Source organism: Styela clava, chromosome 9, assembly GCF_964204865.1.
Source record: "Styela clava chromosome 9, kaStyClav1.hap1.2, whole genome shotgun sequence".
In the NCBI taxonomy this organism is placed as follows: Eukaryota; Metazoa; Chordata; class Ascidiacea; order Stolidobranchia; family Styelidae; genus Styela; species Styela clava.
The window spans coordinates 15,952,526-15,969,422 of NC_135258.1; positions in this window are offsets into that span (position 1 = coordinate 15,952,526).

Genomic DNA, 16,897 nt, shown 5'->3' on the forward strand with positions numbered 1-16,897 from the left:
AGGTGTATATACAATTTTCTTTTACGCCACGGAGAAGACTGAAAAGCCAAAAATATAAGTCGCTCACTCAGTGTAATCCCATCCAAACTATTTTTAAGCCATGAAATGTTTTGTCGTAGCTAGCGTAGTAATATATTTTTAAACTGCCAATCATGGTTATTGTTTACCATTTGAGATTCATGCCTACATTTACGAATGCCGTCAATCATGTTTTGTCGACGTACAAATGAATCATCTCATTGGCATACATGACCAGTATAACCAATGGAAGTTGGTCACAAGATAGTAAAGTTCAGTGTGGTGATCGGGTCGTGAATAAAGCGCTGTTAGGTCAGGTATTGTATAGTATAGCACTGTAGGTTAAAGATAGGTAAGTTGTGGCAGATAGGGCAGTGGGTCGAGAAGAAAAAGGTTGAGGGAGACCGAGCGGTGGTTCGAGGATGTGGAAAGTTGGGGAGGAGGGTCGAGGATAGGAAGGTTGAGGGTGATAGGGCAGTGGGTCGAGGATAGGAAAGTTCAGGGAGGTCGGGCAGTGGGTCGAGGTTAGGTAAGTAGATGGACATAGGGCAGTGGGTCGAGGACAGTTTTCGAGTAAACGAATAGCTCGCGGAGGCCCTAAGTGTCTCCTGAGGCTCTGTACGGAGCACTTTAAGAACTTAAAGTCTACGTAGAAGGATATAACAATGCGAACAACTAAGTAACGAATGTTTCCCCGACTTTGGATCTCTTGAATTCTTCCTCTTTACACTCTACCATTGAAAAATTATTGGTACTTATTTCAATAATGGTTTTGCGAGTTTAGGACTTATATTTACCAAAACACAACTAAAATCTAACAAATAACACGCGAAAACTGACAAAACGAGGTAATATTCACAACCATGAAAATTCAATCATTCACCCTATCTCCCTCCACTTTCCTATTCACGACCCGCTGGCCTGTCTCCCTCGCCTCGGCCAACCGCTCCACCTCCCTCAACTTTCCTTTCCACGACCCACCGCCCTATCTCCTTCAACCTTCATATCCTCTAGCCACTGTCCTATTTCCCCCAACCTTCCTTTCTCTTCAACCTTTTTATCCTCGACTCCTTGGTCTATCTCCCTCAACTTTTCCATCCTCAATCCACTGCACTATCTGCCTCAAGCTTCCCACCCTTGACCCACTGTCCGCCTCCCTCAACCTACTTATCTTCGACCCACGGCGCTATACCACTCAGTACCTAACCTAACGGCGCTATAACCACGACTCGATTGTCAAAACGAACCTTACCATCTTGCGACCAACTTCCATGTGTTATACTGGTCAAATATGCCAATGAGAGGATTCAATCGTACGTCGACAAAACATGATCCGAGGCATTCGTAACTGTAGGCTGGAATCTCAATTGGTAATCAATAACCATAATTAGTGGCTTAAAAATGTGCTACTAATTAGGCTACTGATGGCATCGGGTTTGGAGTGTATTTTTTTAAAATTTTAACAGGCCATTCGGTATCGACGTATCTGAGTTCTCTTCCACAAACTCATTCAATGTCGCCTGTATTCCCGTGCAAGGTAAAACGTTGAGGAAATAATCGAATATTTTGAACGCTTGGTCTTTTTCAACGAATGTTCTGCTATAACGTGCATTTTTTAATCCTACTTAGGTGTATATACAATTTTCTTTTACGCCACGGAGAAGACTGAAAAGTCAAAAACAGTCAAAAATATAAGTCGCTCACTCAGTGTAATCCCATCCAAACTATTTTTAAGTCATGAAATGTTTTGTCGTAGCTAGCGTAGTAATACATTTTTAAACTGCCAATTATGGTTATTGTTACCATTTGAGATTCAGGCCTACATTTACGAATGCCGTCAATCATGTTTTGTCGAGGTACAAATGAATCATCTCATTGGCATACACGACCAGTATAACCAATGGAAGTTGGTCACAAGATAGTAAAGTTCAGTGTGGTGATCGGGTCGTGAATAAAGCGCTGTTAGGTCAGGTATTGAATAGTATAGCACTGTAGGTTAAAGATAGGTAAGTTGTGGCAGATAGGGCAGTGGGTCGAGAAGAGAAAGGTTGAGGGAGACCGAGCGGTGGTTCGAGGATGTGGAAAGTTGGGGAGGAGGGTCGAGGATAGGAAGGTTGAGGGTGATAGGGCAGTGGGTCGAGGATAGGAAAGTTCAGGGAGGTCGGGCAGTGGGTCGAGGTTAGGTAAGTAGATGGACATAGGGCAGTGGGTCGAGGACAGTTTTCGAGTAAACGAATAGCTCGCGGAGGCCCTAAGTGTCTCCTGAGGCTCTGTACGGAGCACTTTAAGAACTTAAAGTCTACGTAGAAGGATATAACAATGCGAACAACTAAGTAACGAATGTTTCCCCGACTTTGGATCTCTTGAATTCTTCCTCTTTACACTCTACCATTGAAAAATTATTGGTACTTATTTCAATAATGGTTTTGCGAGTTTAGGACTTATATTTACCAAAACACAACTAAAATCTAACAAATAACACGCGAAAACTGACAAAACGAGGTAATATTCACAACCATGAAAATTCAATCATTCACCCTATCTCCCTCCACTTTCCTATTCACGACCCGCTGGCCTGTCTCCCTCGCCTCGGCCAACCGCTCCACCTCTCTCAACTTTCCTTTCCTCGACCCACCGCCCTATCTCCTTCAACCTTCATATCCTCTAGCCACTGTCCTATTTCCCCCAACCTTCCTATCCCCTTCAACCTTTTTATCCTCGATTCCTTGGTCTATCTCCCTCAACTTTTCCATCCTCAATCCACTGCACTATCTGCCTCAAGCTTCCCACCCTTGACCCACTGTCCGCCTCCCTCAACCTACTTATCTTCGACCCACGGCGCTATACCACTCAGTACCTAACCTAACGGCGCTATAACCACGACTCGATTGTCAAAACGAACCTTACCATCTTGCGACCAACTTCCATGTGTTATACTGGTCAAATATGCCAATGAGAGGATTCAATCGTACGTCGACAAAACATGATTGGGGCATTCGTAACTGTAGGCTGGAATCTCAATTGGTAATCAATAACCATAATTAGTGGCTTAAAAATGTGCTACTAATTAGGCTACTGATGGCATCGGGTTTGGAGTCAATGTTTTTAAAATTTTAACAGGCCATTCGGTATCGACGTATCTGAGTTCTCTTCCACAAACTCATTCAATTTCGCCTGTATTCCCGTGGAAGGTAAAACGTTGAGGAAATAATCGAATATTTTGAACGCTCGGTCTTTTTCAACGAATGTTCTGCTATAACCTGCATTTTTTAATCCTACTTAGGTGTATATACAATTTTCTTTTACGCCACGGAGAAGACTGAAAAGTCAAAAACAGTCAAAAATATAAGTCGCTCACTCAGTGTAATCCCATCCAAACTATTTTTAAGCCATGAAATGTTTTGTCGTAGCTAGCGTAGTAATACATTTTTAAACTGCCAATTATGGTCATTGTTACCATTTGAGATTCAGGCCTACATTTACGAATGCCGTCAATCATGTTTTGTCGACGTACAAATGAATCATCTCATTGGCATACACGACCAGTATAACAAATGGAAGTTGGTCGCAAGATAGTAAAGTTCAGTGTGGCGATCGGGTCGTGAATTAAGCGCCGTTAGGTCAGGTACTGAATAGTATAGCACTGTAGGTCAAAGAAAGATACCATGTGGCATGTAGGGCAGTGGGTCGAGAAGAGAAAGGTTGAGGGAGATAGAGCGGTGGTTCGAGGATGGGGAAGTTGGGGAGATAGGGCAGTGGGTCGAGGATAGAGAGATAGCGTAGAAGGTCGAGGATAGGAAGGTTGAGGGAGATAGGGCAGTGGGTCGAGGATAGGTAAGTATATGGACATAGGGCAAGGGCAGTCGGTCAAGGACAGTTTTCGAATAAACGAATAGCTCGCGGAGGCCCTAAGCGTCTCCTGCGGCTCCGTACGGATCCCTTTAAGAACTTAAAGTCTACGCAGAAGGATATAACAATGCGAACAACTAAGTAAGGAATGTTTCCCCGACCTTTGATCTGTTGAATTCTTCCGCTTTACACTCTACCATTGAAAAATTATTGGTACTTATTTCAAGAATGGTTTTGCGAGTTTAGGGCTTATATTTACCAAAACACAACTAAAATCTAACAAATAACACGCAGAAACTGACAAAACGAAGTAATATTCACAACCATGAAATTTCAATTATTCATCCCAATTCAATTCTCGACCGACTGTCCTATCTCCCTCCACTTTCGTATTCTCGATCCGCTGCCCTGTCTCCCTCGCCTCGGCCAACCGCTCCACCTCCCTCAACTATCCTATCCTTGACTCACCGCCCTATCTCCTTCAACCTTCCTATCCTCGATCCACTGTCCTATTTGCCCCAACCTTCCCATCCCCTTCAACCATTTTATCCTCGACTAATTCCCCTATCTCCCTCAACTTTTCCATCCTCGGTCCACTGCACTATCTGCCTCAAGCTTCCCACTCTCGACCTCCCTCAACTTACTTATCTTCGACCCACGGCGCTATACCACTCTGTACCTAACCTAACGGCGCTATATTCACGACTCGATCGTCAACACGAACTTTACCATCTTGCGACTAACTTCCATGTGTTATACTGGTCGAGTATGCCAATGAGAGGATTCAATCGTACGTCGACAAAACATGATTGGAGGCATTCGTAACTGTAGGCTAGAATCTCAATTGGTAATCAATAACCATAATTAGTGGCTTAAAAATGTGCTACTAATTAGGCTACTGATGGCATCGGGTTTGGAGTCAATGTTTTTAAAATTTTAACAGGCCATTCGATATCGACGTATCTGAGTTCTCTTCCACAAACTCATTCAATGTCGCCTGTATTCCCGTGCAAGGTAAAACGTTGAGGAAATAATCAAATATTTGAACGCATGGTCTTTTTCAACGAATGTTCAGCTATAACCTGCAAATTTTAATCCTACTTAGGTGTATATACAATTTCCTTTTACGCCACGGAGAAGACTGAAAAGTCAAAAATATAAGTCGCTCACTCAGTGTAATCCCATCCAAACTATTTTTAATTAAGCCATGAAATGTTTTGTCGTAGCTAGCGTAGTAATATATTTTTAAACTGCCAATCATGGTTATTGTTTACCATTTGAGATTCAAGCCTACATTTACGAATGCCGTCAATCATGTTTTGTCGACGTACAAATGAATCATCTTATTGGCATACATGACCAGTATAACCAATGGAAGTTGGTCACAAGATAGTAAAGTTCAGTGTGGTGATCGGGTCGTGAATAAAGCGCTGTTAGGTCAGGTATTGAATAGTATAGCACTGTAGGTTAAAGATAGGTAAGTTGTGGCAGATAGGGCAGTGGGTCGAGAAGAGAAAGGTTGAGGGAGACCGAGCGGTGGTTCGAGGATGTGGAAAGTTGGGGAGGAGGGTCGAGGATAGGAAGGTTGAGGGTGATAGGGCAGTGGGTCGAGGATAGGAAAGTTCAGGGAGGTCGGGCAGTGGGTCGAGGTTAGGTAAGTAGATGGACATAGGGCAGTGGGTCGAGGACAGTTTTCGAGTAAACGAATAGCTCGCGGAGGCCCTAAGTGTCTCCTGAGGCTCTGTACGGAGCACTTTAAGAACTTAAAGTCTACGTAGAAGGATATAACAATGCGAACAACTAAGTAACGAATGTTTCCCCGACTTTGGATCTCTTGAATTCTTCCTCTTTACACTCTACCATTGAAAAATTATTGGTACTTATTTCAATAATGGTTTTGCGAGTTTAGGACTTATATTTACCAAAACACAACTAAAATCTAACAAATAACACGCGAAAACTGACAAAACGAGGTAATATTCACAACCATGAAAATTCAATCATTCACCCTATCTCCCTCCACTTTCCTATTCACGACCCGCTGGCCTGTCTCCCTCGCCTCGGCCAACCGCTCCACCTCCCTCAACTTTCCTTTCCTCGACCCACCGCCCTATCTCCTTAAACATTCCTATCCTCGATCCACTGTCCTATTTCCCCCAACCTTCCTATCTCCTTCAACCTTTTTATCCTCGACTCATTAGCCTATCTCCCTCAACTTTTCCATCCTCGATCCACTGCACTATCTGCCTCGAGCTTCCCACCCTTGACCCACTGTCCGCCTCCCTCAACCTACTTATCTTCGACCATCGGCGCTATACCACTCAGTACCTAACCTAACGGCGCTATAACCACGACTCGATCGTCAAAACGAACCTTACCATATTGCGACCAACTTCCATGTGTTATACTGGTCAAATATGCCAATGAGAGGATTCAATCGTACGTCGACAAAACATGATTGGAGGCATTCGTAACTGTAGGCTGGAATCTCAATTGGTAATCAAAAACCATAATTAGTGGCTTAAAAATGTGCTACTAATTAGGCTACTGATGGCATCGGGTTTGGAGTCAATGTTTTTAAAATTTTAACAGGCCATTCGATATCGACGCATCTGAGTTCTCTTCCACAAACTAATTCAATGTCGCCTGTATTCCCGTGCAAGGCAAAACGTTGAGGAAATAAATAATCAAATATTTGAACGCTTGGTCTTTTTCAACGAATGTTCTGCTATAACCTGCATTTTTTAATCCTACTTAGGTGTATATACAATTTTTCTTTTACGCCACGAAGAAGACTGAAAAGTCAAAAACAGTCAAAAATATAAGTCCCCCACTCAGTGTAATCACATCCAAACTATTTTTAAGCCATGAAATGTTTTGTCGTAGCTAGCGTAGTAATACATTTTTAAACTGCCAATTATGGTTATTGTTACCATTTGAGATTCAAGCCTACATTTACGAATGCCGTCAATCATGTTTTGTCGACGTACATATGAATCATCTCATTGGCATACATGACCAGTATAACCAATGGAAGTTGGTCACAAGATAGTAACTTTGGATCTCTTGAATTCTTCCTCTTTACACTCTACCATTGAAAAATTATTGGTACTTATTTCAATAATGGTTTTGCGAGTTTAGGACTTATATTTACCAAAACACAACTAAAATCTAACAAATAACACGCGAAAACTGACAAAACGAGATAATATTCACAACCATGAAAATTCAATCATTCACCCTATCTCCCTCCACTTTCCTATTCACGACCCGCTGGCCTGTCTCCCTCGCCTCGGCCAACCGCTCCACCTCCCTCAACTTTCCTTTCCTCGACCCACCGCCCTATCTCCTTAAACATTCCTATCCTCGATCCACTGTCCTATTTCCCCCAACCTTCCTATCTCCTTCAACCTTTTTATCCTCGACTCATTGGCCTATCTCCCTCAACTTTTCCATCCTCGATCCACTGCACTATCTGCCTCGAGCTTCCCACCCTTGACCCACTGTCCGCCTCCCTCAACCTACTTATCTTCGACCCACGGCGCTATACCACTCAGTACCTAACCTAACGGCGCTATAACCACGACTCGATCGTCAAAACGAACCTTACCATATTGCGACCAACTTCCATGTGTTATACTGGTCAAATATGCCAATGAGAGGATTCAATCGTACGTCGACAAAACATGATTGGAGGCATTCGTAACTGTAGGCTGGAATCTCAATTGGTAATCAAAAACAATAATTAGTGGCTTAAAAATGTGCTACTAATTAGGCTACTGATGGCATCGGGTTTGGAGTCAATGTTTTTAAAATTTTAACAGGCCATTCGATATCGACGCATCTGAGTTCTCTTCCACAAACTAATTCAATGTCGCCTGTATTCCCGTGCAAGGCAAAACGTTGAGGAAATAAATAATCAAATATTTGAACGCTTGGTCTTTTTCAACGAATGTTCTGCTATAACCTGCATTTTTTAATCCTACTTAGGTGTATATACAATTTTTCTTTTACGCCACGGAGAAGACTGAAAAGTCAAAAACAGTCAAAAATATAAGTCGCCCACTCAGTGTAATCCCATCCAAACTATTTTTAAGCCATGAAATGTTTTGTCGTAGCTAGCGTAGTAATACATTTTTAAACTGCCAATTATGGTTATTGTTACCATTTGAGATTCAAGCCTACATTTACGAATGCCGTCAATCATGTTTTGTCGACCTACATATGAATCATCTCATTGGCATACATGACCAGTATAACCAATGGAAGTTGGTCACAAGATAACTGTCCTCGACCCACTGCCCTATGTCCATCTACTTACCTAACCTCGACCCACTGCCCGACCTCCCTGAACTTTCCTATCCTCGACCCACTGCCCTATCACCCTCAACCTTCCTATCCTCGACCCTCCTCCCCAACTTTCCACATCCTCGAACCACCGCTCGGTCTCCCTCAACCTTTCTCTTCTCGACCCACTGCCCTATCTGCCACAACTTACCTATCTTTAACCTACAGTGCTATACTATTCAATACCTGACCTAACAGCGCTTTATTCACGACCCGATCACCACACTGAACTTTACCATCTTGTGACCAACTTCCATTGGTTATACTGGTCATGTATGCCAATAAGATGATTCATTTGTACGTCGACAAAACATGATTGACGGCATTCGTAAATGTAGGCTTGAATCTCAAATGGTAAACAATAACCATGATTGGCAGTTTAAAAATATATTACTACGCTAGCTACGACAAAACATTTCATGGCTTAATTAAAAATAGTTTGGATGGGATTACACTGAGTGAGCGACTTATATTTTTGACTTTTCAGTCTTCTCCGTGGCGTAAATGGAAATTGTATATACACCTAAGTAGGATTAAAATTTGCAGGTGATAGCTGAACATTCGTTGAAAAAGACCATGCGTTCAAATATTTGATTATTTCCTCAACGTTTTACCTTGCACGGGAATACAGGCGACATTGAATGAGTTTGTGGAAGAGAACTCAGATACGTCGATATCGAATGGCCTGTTAAAATTTTAAAAACATTGACTCCAAACCCGATGCCATCAGTAGCCTAATTAGTAGCACATTTTTAAGCCACTAATTATGGTTATTGATTACCAATTGAGATTCTAGCCTACAGTTACGAATGCCTCCAATCATGTTTTGTCGACGTACGATTGAATCCTCTCATTGGCATACTCGACCAGTATAACACATGGAAGTTAGTCGCAAGATGGTAAAGTTCGTGTTGACGATCGAGTCGTGAATATAGTGCCGTTAGGTTAGGTACAGAGTGGTATAGCGCCGTGGGTCGAAGATAAGTAAGTTGAGGGAGGTCGAGAGTGGGAAGCTTGAGGCAGATAGTGCAGTGGACCGAGGATGGAAAAGTTGAGGGAGATAGGGGAATTAGTCGAGGATAAAATGGTTGAAGGGGATGGGAAGGTTGGGGCAAATAGGACAGTGGATCGAGGATAGGAAGGTTGAAGGAGATAGGGCGGTGAGTCAAGGATAGGATAGTTGAGGGAGGTGGAGCGGTTGGCCGAGGCGAGGGAGACAGGGCAGCGGATCGAGAATACGAAAGTGGAGGGAGATAGGACAGTCGGTCGAGAATTGAATTGGGATGAATAATTGAAATTTCATGGTTGTGAATATTACTTCGTTTTGTCAGTTTCTGCGTGTTATTTGTTAGATTTTAGTTGTGTTTTGGTAAATATAAGCCCTAAACTCGCAAAACCATTCTTGAAATAAGTACCAATAATTTTTCAATGGTAGAGTGTAAAGCGGAAGAATTCAACAGATCAAAGGTCGGGGAAACATTCCTTACTTAGTTGTTCGCATTGTTATATCCTTCTGCGTAGACTTTAAGTTCTTAAAGGGATCCGTACGGAGCCGCAGGAGACGCTTAGGGCCTCCGCGAGCTATTCGTTTATTCGAAAACTGTCCTTGACCGACTGCCCTTGCCCTATGTCCATATACTTACCTATCCTCGACCCACTGCCCTATCTCCCTCAACCTTCCTATCCTCGACCTTCTACGCTATCTCTCTATCCTCGACCCACTGCCCTATCTCCCCAACTTCCCCATCCTCGAACCACCGCTCTATCTCCCTCAACCTTTCTCTTCTCGACCCACTGCCCTACATGCCACATGGTATCTTTCTTTGACCTACAGTGCTATACTATTCAGTACCTGACCTAACGGCGCTTAATTCACGACCCGATCGCCACACTGAACTTTACTATCTTGCGACCAACTTCCATTTGTTATACTGGTCGTGTATGCCAATGAGATGATTCATTTGTACGTCGACAAAACATGATTGACGGCATTCGTAAATGTAGGCCTGAATCTCAAATGGTAACAATGACCATAATTGGCAGTTTAAAAATGTATTACTACGCTAGCTACGACAAAACATTTCATGGCTTAAAAATAGTTTGGATGGGATTACACTGAGTGAGCGACTTATATTTTTGACTGTTTTTGACTTTTCAGTCTTCTCCGTGGCGTAAAAGAAAATTGTATATACACCTAAGTAGGATTAAAAAATGCAGGTTATAGCAGAACATTCGTTGAAAAAGACCGAGCGTTCAAAATATTCGATTATTTCCTCAACGTTTTACCTTCCACGGGAATACAGGCGAAATTGAATGAGTTTGTGGAAGAGAACTCAGATACGTCGATACCGAATGGCCTGTTAAAATTTTAAAAACATTGACTCCAAACCCGATGCCATCAGTAGCCTAATTAGTAGCACATTTTTAAGCCACTAATTATGGTTATTGATTACCAATTGAGATTCCAGCCTACAGTTACGAATGCCCCAATCATGTTTTGTCGACGTACGATTGAATCCTCTCATTGGCATATTTGACCAGTATAACACATGGAAGTTGGTCGCAAGATGGTAAGGTTCGTTTTGACAATCGAGTCGTGATTATAGCGCCGTTAGGTTAGGTACTGAGTGGTATAGCGCCGTGGGTCGAAGATAAGTAGGTTGAGGGAGGCGGACAGTGGGTCAAGGGTGGGAAGCTTGAGGCAGATAGTGCAGTGGATTGAGGATGGAAAAGTTGAGGGAGATAGACCAAGGAATCGAGGATAAAAAGGTTGAAGGGGATAGGAAGGTTGGGGGAAATAGGACAGTGGCTAGAGGATATGAAGGTTGAAGGAGATAGGGCGGTGGGTCGAGGAAAGGAAAGTTGAGAGAGGTGGAGCGGTTGGCCGAGGCGAGGGAGACAGGCCAGCGGGTCGTGAATAGGAAAGTGGAGGGAGATAAGGCAGTGGGTCGAGAATTGAATTGGGGTGAATGATTGAATTTTCATGGTTGTGAATATTACCTCGTTTTGTCAGTTTTCGCGTGTTATTTGTTAGATTTTAGTTGTGTTTTGGTAAATATAAGTCCTAAACTCGCAAAACCATTATTGAAATAAGTACCAATAATTTTTCAATGGTAGAGTGTAAAGAGGAAGAATTCAAGAGATCCAAAGTCGGGGAAACATTCGTTACTTAGTTGTTCGCATTGTTATATCCTTCTACGTAGACTTTAAGTTCTTAAAGTGCTCCGTACAGAGCCTCAGGAGACACTTAGGGCCTCCGCGAGCTATTCGTTTACTCGAAAACTGTCCTCGACCCACTGCCCTATGTCCATCTACTTACCTAACCTCGACCCACTGCCCGACCTCCCTGAACTTTCCTATCCTCGACCCACTGCCCTATCACCCTCAACCTTCCTATCCTCGACCCTCCTCCCCAACTTTCCACATCCTCGAACCACCGCTCGGTCTCCCTCAACCTTTCTCTTCTCGACCCACTGCCCTATCTGCCACAACTTACCTATCTTTAACCTACAGTGCTATACTATTCAATACCTGACCTAACAGCGCTTTATTCACGACCCGATCACCACACTGAACTTTACTATCTTGTGACCAACTTCCATTGGTTATACTGGTCGTGTATGCCAATGAGATGATTCATTTGTACCTCGACAAAACATGATTGACGGCATTCGTAAATGTAGGCCTGAATCTCAAATGGTAACAATAACCATAATTGGCAGTTTAAAAATGTATTACTACGCTAGCTACGACAAAACATTTCATGACTTAAAAATAGTTTGGATGGGATTACACTGAGTGAGCGACTTATATTTTTGACTGTTTTTGACTTTTCAGTCTTCTCCGTGGCGTAAAAGAAAATTGTATATACACCTAAGTAGGATTAAAAAATGCACGTTATAGCAGAACATTCGTTGAAAAAGACCAAGCGTTCAAAATATTCGATTATTTCCTCAACGTTTTACCTTGCACGGGAATACAGGCGACATTGAATGAGTTTGTGGAAGAGAACTCAGATACGTCGATACCGAATGGCCTGTTAAAATTTTAAAAAAATACACTCCAAACCCGATGCCATCAGTAGCCTAATTAGTAGCACATTTTTAAGCCACTAATTATGGTTATTGATTACCAATTGAGATTCCAGCCTACAGTTACGAATGCCTCGGATCATGTTTTGTCGACGTACGATTGAATCCTCTCATTGGCATATTTGACCAGTATAACACATGGAAGTTGGTCGCAAGATGGTAAGGTTCGTTTTGACAATCGAGTCGTGGTTATAGCGCCGTTAGGTTAGGTACTGAGTGGTATAGCGCCGTGGGTCGAAGATAAGTAGGTTGAGGGAGGCGGACAGTGGGTCAAGGGTGGGAAGCTTGAGGCAGATAGTGCAGTGGATTGAGGATGGAAAAGTTGAGGGAGATAGACCAAGGAGTCGAGGATAAAAAGGTTGAAGAGAAAGGAAGGTTGGGGGAAATAGGACAGTGGCTAGAGGATATGAAGGTTGAAGGAGATAGGGCGGTGGGTCGTGGAAAGGAAAGTTGAGGGAGGTGGAGCGGTTGGCCGAGGCGAGGGAGACAGGCCAGCGGGTCGTGAATAGGAAAGTGGAGGGAGATAGGGTGAATGATTGAATTTTCATGGTTGTGAATATTACCTCGTTTTGTCAGTTTTCGCGTGTTATTTGTTAGATTTTAGTTGTGTTTTGGTAAATATAAGTCCTAAACTCGCAAAACCATTATTGAAATAAGTACCAATAATTTTTCAATGGTAGAGTGTAAAGAGGAAGAATTCAAGAGATCCAAAGTCGGGGAAACATTCGTTACTTAGTTGTTCGCATTGTTATATCCTTCTACGTAGACTTTAAGTTCTTAAAGTGCTCCGTACAGAGCCTCAGGAGACACTTAGGGCCTCCGCGAGCTATTCGTTTACTCGAAAACTGTCCTCGACCCACTGCCCTATGTCCATCTACTTACCTAACCTCGACCCACTGCCCGACCTCCCTGAACTTTCCTATCCTCGACCCACTGCCCTATCACCCTCAACCTTCCTATCCTCGACCCTCCTCCCCAACTTTCCACATCCTCGAACCACCGCTCGGTCTCCCTCAACCTTTTTCTTCTCGACCCACTGCCCTATCTGCCACAACTTACCTATCTTTAACCTACAGTGCTATACTATACAATACCTGACCTAACAGCGCTTTATTCACGACCCGATCACCACACTGAACTTTACTATCTTGTGACCAACTTCCATTGGTTATACTGGTCATGTATGCCAATGAGATGATTCATTTGTACGTCGACAAAACATGATTGACGGCATTCGTAAATGTAGGCTTGAATCTCAAATGGTAAACAATAACCATGATTGGCAGTTTAAAAATATATTACTACGCTAGCTACGACAAAACATTTCATGGCTTAAAAATAGTTTGGATGGGATTACACTGAGTGAGCGACTTATATTTTTGGCTTTTCAGTCTTCTCCGTGGCGTAAAAGAAAATTGTATATACACCTAAGTAGGATTAAAATTTGCAGGTTATAGCTGAACATTCGTTGAAAAAGACCATGCGTTCAAATATTTGATTATTTCCTCAACGTTTTACCTTGCACGGGAATACAGGCGACATTGAATGAGTTTGTGGAAGAGAACTCAGATACGTCGATATCGAATGGCCTGTTAAAATTTTAAAAACATTGACTCCAAACCCGATGCCATCAGTAGCCTAATTAGTAGCACATTTTTAAGCCACTAATTATGGTTATTGATTACCAATTGAGATTCCAGCCTACAGTTACGAATGCCTCCAATCATGTTTTGTCGACGTACGATTGAATCCTCTCATTGGCATATTTGACCAGTATAACACATGAAAGTTGGTCGCAAGATGGTAAGGTTCGTTTTGACGATCGAGTCGTGGTTATAGCGCCGTTAGGTTAGGTACTGAGTGGTATAGCGCCGTGGGTCGGAGATAAGTAGGTTGAGGGAGGCGGACAGTGGGTCAATGGTGGGAAGCTTGAGGCAGATAGTGCAGTGGATAGAGGATGGAAAAGTTGAGGGAGATAGACCAATGAGTCGAGGATAAAAAGGTTGAAGGGGATAGGAAGGTTGAAGGAGATAGGGCGGTGGGTCGAGGAAAGGAAAGTTGAGGGAGGTGGAGCGGTTGGCCGAGGCGAGGGAGACAGGCCAGCGGATCGTGAATAGGAAAGTGGGGGGAGATAGGGCAGTGGGTCGAGAATTGAATTGGGGTGAATGATTGAATTTTCATGGTTGTGAATATTACCTCGTTTTGTCAGTTTTCGCGTGTTATTTGTTAGATTTTAGTTGTGTTTTGGTAAATATAAGTCCTAAACTCGCAAAACCATTATTGAAATAAGTACCAATAATTTTACAATGGTAGAGTGTGAAGAGGAAGAATTCAAGAGATCCAAAGTCGGGGAAACATTCGTTACTTAGTTGTTCGCATTGTTATATCCTTCTACGTAGACTTTAAGTTCTTAAAGTGCTCCGTACAGAGCCTCAGGAGACACTTAGGGCCTCCGCGAGCTATTCGTTTACTCGAAAACTGTCCTCGACCCACTGCCCTATGTCCATCTACTTACCTAACCTCGACCCACTGCCCGACCTCCCTGAACTTTCCTATCCTCGACCCACTGCCCTATCACCCTCAACCTTCCTATCCTCGAACCACCGCTCGGTCTCCCTCAACCTTTCTCTTCTCGACCCACTGCCCTATCTGCCACAACTTACCTATCTTTAACCTACAGTGCTATACTATTCAATACCTGACCTAACAGCGCTTTATTCACGGCCCGATCACCACACAGAACTTTACTATCTTGTGACCAACTTCCATTGGTTATACTGGTCATGTATGCCAATGAGATGATTCATTTGTACGTCGACAAAACATGATTGACGGCATTCGTAAATGTAGGCTTGAATCTCAAATGGTAACAATAACCATAATTGGCAGTTTAAAAATGTATTACTACGCTAGCTACGACAAAACATTTCATGGCTTAAAAATAGTTTGGATGGGATTACACTGAGTGAGCGACTTATATTTTTGACTGTTTTTGACTTTTCAGTCTTCTCCGTGGCGTAAAAGAAAAATTGTATATACACCTAAGTAGGATTAAAAAATGCAGGTTATAGCAGAACATTCGTTGAAAAAGACCAAGCGTTCAAATATTTGATTATTTATTTCCTCAACGTTTTGCCTTGCACGGGAATACAGGCGACATTGAATTAGTTTGTGGAAGAGAACTCAGATGCGTCGATATCGAATGGCCTGTTAAAATTTTAAAAACATTGACTCCAAACCCGATGCCATCAGTAGCCTAATTAGTAGCACATTTTTAAGCCACTAATTATGGTTTTTGATTACCAATTGAGATTCCAGCCTACAGTTACGAATGCCTCCAATCATGTTTTGTCGACGTACGATTGAATCCTCTCATTGGCATATTTGACCAGTATAACACATGGAAGTTGGTCGCAATATGGTAAGGTTCGTTTTGACGATCGAGTCGTGGTTATAGCGCCGTTAGGTTAGGTACTGAGTGGTATAGCGCCGTGGGTCGAAGATAAGTAGGTTGAGGGAGGCGGACAGTGGGTCAAGGGTGGGAAGCTCGAGGCAGATAGTGCAGTGGATCGAGGATGGAAAAGTTGAGGGAGATAGGCCAATGAGTCGAGGATAAAAAGGTTGAAGGAGATAGGACAGTGGATCGAGGATAGGAATGTTTAAGGAGATAGGGCGGTGGGTCGAGGAAAGGAAAGTTGAGGGAGGTGGAGCGGTTGGCCGAGGCGAGGGAGACAGGCCAGCGGGTCGTGAATAGGAAAGTGGAGGGAGATAGGGTGAATGATTGAATTTTCATGGTTGTGAATATTACCTCGTTTTGTCAGTTTTCGCGTGTTATTTGTTAGATTTTAGTTGTGTTTTGGTAAATATAAGTCCTAAACTCGCAAAACCATTATTGAAATAAGTACCAATAATTTTTCAATGGTAGAGTGTAAAGAGGAAGAATTCAAGAGATCCAAAGTCGGGGAAACATTCGTTACTTAGTTGTTCGCATTGTTATATCCTTCTACGTAGACTTTAAGTTCTTAAAGTGCTCCGTACAGAGCCTCAGGAGACACTTAGGGCCTCCGCGAGCTATTCGTTTACTCGAAAACTGTCCTCGACCCACTGCCCTATGTCCATCTACTTACCTAACCTCGACCCACTGCCCGACCTCCCTGAACTTTCCTATCCTCGACCCACTGCCCTATCACCCTCCTCCCCAACTTTCCACATCCTCGAACCACCGCTCGGTCTCCCTCAACCTTTCTCTTCTCGACCCACTGCCCTATCTGCCACAACTTACCTATCTTTAACCTACAGTGCTATACTATTCAATACCTGACCTAACAGCGCTTTATTCACGACCCGATCACCACACTGAACTTTACTATCTTGTGACCAACTTCCATTGGTTATACTGGTCATGTATGCCAATGAGATGATTCATTTGTACGTCGACAAAACATGATTGACGGCATTCGTAAATGTAGGCTTGAATCTCAAATGGTAAACAATAACCATGATTGGCAGTTTAAAAATATATTACTACGCTAGCTACGACAAAACATTTCATGGCTTAAAAATAGTTTGGATGGGATTACACTGAGTGAGCG